This window comes from Xyrauchen texanus, chromosome 23 (assembly GCF_025860055.1).
Source record: "Xyrauchen texanus isolate HMW12.3.18 chromosome 23, RBS_HiC_50CHRs, whole genome shotgun sequence".
NCBI classification, from domain to species: Eukaryota; Metazoa; Chordata; class Actinopteri; order Cypriniformes; family Catostomidae; genus Xyrauchen; species Xyrauchen texanus.
The window spans coordinates 492,128-494,627 of record NC_068298.1 but is presented as its reverse complement, the minus strand read 5'-3'; the positions used below and the strand labels follow the sequence as shown (position 1 = coordinate 494,627).

Below are 2,500 nucleotides of genomic sequence, written 5' to 3'. Positions count from 1 at the left end.
AAACATAACACCATTTCAGACAGACAGATGCAGCAGCATTATAATAAGAGAAGAAACATTTATGAATCTTCTCTGAGTCTTCTCTGAATCTTCTCTGAGTCTTCTCTGAGTCTTCTCTGAATCTTCTCTGAATCTTCTCTGAGTCTTCTCTGAGTGTTCTCTGAGTGTTCTCTGAATCTTCTCTGAGTCTTCTCTGAGTCTTCTCTGAATCTTCTCTGAGTCTTCTCTGAGTCTTCTCTGAATCTTCTCTGAGTCTTCTCTGAGTCTTCTCCGAGTCTTCTCTGAGTCTTCTCTGAGTCTTCTCTGAATCTTCTCTGAGTCTTCTCTGAATCTTCTCTGAGTCTTCTCTGAGTCTTCTCTGAATCTTCTCTGAGTGTTCTCTGAGTGTTCTCTGAGTCTTCTCTGAATCTTCTCTGAGTCTTCTCTGAGTGTTCTCTGAGTCTTCTCTGAGTCTTCTCTGAGTCTTCTCTGAGTCTTCTCTGAATCTTCTCTGAGTCTTCTCTGAGTCTTCTCTGAGTGTTCTCTGAATCTTCTCTGAGTCTTCTCTGAATCTTCTCTGAGTCTTCTCTGAGTCTTCTCTGAATCTTCTCTGAGTCTTCTCTGAATCTTCTCTGAGTCTTCTCTGAGTGTTCTCTGAGTGTTCTCTGAGTCTTCTCTGAGTCTTCTCTGAATCTTCTCTGAGTCTTCTCTGAGTCTTCTCTGAATCTTCTCTGAGTCTTCTCTGAATCTTCTCTGAATCTTCTCTGAGTCTTCTCTGAGTCTTCTCTGAGTCTTCTCTGAGTCTTCTCTGAATCTTCTCTGAGTCTTCTCTGAGTGTTCTCTGAGTGTTCTCTGAGTCTTCTCTGAGTCTTCTCTGAATCTTCTCTGAGTCTTCTCTGAGTCTTCTCTGAATCTTCTCTGAGTCTTCTCTGAATCTTCTCTGAGTCTTCTCTGAGTCTTCTCTGAGTCTTCTCTGAATCTTCTCTGAGTCTTCTCTGAATCTTCTCTGAGTCTTCTCTGAGTCTTCTCTGAGTGTTCTCTGAGTCCTCTCTGAATCTTCTCTGAGTCTTCTCTGAGTGTTCTCTGAATCTTCTCTGAGTCTTCTCTGAGTCTTCTCTGAGTCTTCTCTGAATCTTCTCTGAGTCTTCTCTGAATCTTCTCTGAGTCTTCTCTGAATCTTCTCTGAGTCTTCTCTGAGTCTTCTCTGAGTCTTCTCTGAATCTTCTCTGAGTCTTCTCTGAGTCTTCTCTGAATCTTCTCTGAGTCTTCTCTGAATCTTCTCTGAGTCTTCTCTGAGTCTTCTCTGAGTCTTCTCTGAGTCTTCTCTGAATCTTCTCTGAGTCTTCTCTGAATCTTCTCTGAGTCTTCTCTGAATCTTCTCTGAGTCTTCTCTGAGTCTTCTCTGAGTCTTCTCTGAATCTTCTCTGAGTCTTCTCTGAATCTTCTCTGAGTCTTCTCTGAATCTTCTCTGAGTCTTCTCTGAATCTTCTCTGAGTCTTCTCTGAATCTTCCCTGAATCTTCTCTGAGTCTTCTCTGAGTCTTCTCTGAGTCTTCTCTGAATCTTCTCTGAGTCTTCTCTGAGTCTTCTCTGAATCTTCTCTGAGTCTTCTCTGAATCTTCTCTGAGTCTTATCTGAATCTTCCCTGAATCTTCCCTGAATCTTCCCTGAGTCTTCTCTGAATCTTCTCTGAGTCTTCTCTGAGTCTTCTCTGAGTCTTCTCTGAGTCTTCTCTGAATCTTCTCTGAATCTTCTCTGAATCTTCTCTGAATCTTCTCTGAATCTTCTCTGAATCTTCTCTGAGTCTTCTCTGAGTCTTCTCTGAGTCTTCTCTGAATCTTCTCTGAGTCTTCTCTGAATCTTCTCTGAGTCTTCTCTGAGTCTTCTCTGAATCTTCTCTGAGTCTTCTCTGAATCTTCTCTGAATCTTCTCTGAGTCTTCTCTGAATCTTCTCTGAATCTTCTCTGAGTCTTCTCTGAATCTTCCCTGAATCTTCTCTGAATCTTCTCTGAATCTTCTCTGAGTCTTCTCTGAGTCTTCTCTGAATCTTCTCTGAGTCTTCTCTGAATCTTCTCTGAATCTTCTCTGAATCTTCTCTGAGTCTTCTCTGAATCTTCTCTGAGTCTTCTCTGAATCTTCCCTGAATCTTCCCTGAATCTTCTCTGAATCTTCTCTGAGTCTTCTCTGAATCTTCTCTGAATCTTCTCTGAATCTTCCCTGAATCTTCTCTGAGTCTTCTCTGAGTCTTCTCTGAGTCTTCTCTGAATCTTCTCTGAGTGTTCTCTGGGTGTTCTCTCAATCTTTTCTGTTCTCTGTGTGTTGTCTTTGTGTTCTCTGACTCTCTGGTGCCATCTAGAGGTTCTAACCTCACTCACAGTTCAATTGATTCAGTTCATTGTACAACATCAAGAAAATTCACATTGCCAAACTCCTCCCTCTGGAAATCTCCAGAACTACCCACAAAAATCTGCATTCTTTACAAAAACTCGCTGTATGTACGTATATATTATAAACATCATATA

The 2,500-nt window shown here is 41.5% G+C and overlaps 1 protein-coding gene across 1 annotated transcript in view; it reads right to left on the bottom strand.

Annotated features, from left to right (window-relative positions):
* otop1 (otopetrin 1) overlaps positions 1-2,500 on the bottom strand; it is an 11,695-nt gene that overhangs the window by 1,853 nt on the left and 7,342 nt on the right. The gene's annotated exons all lie outside the window — the stretch shown is intronic.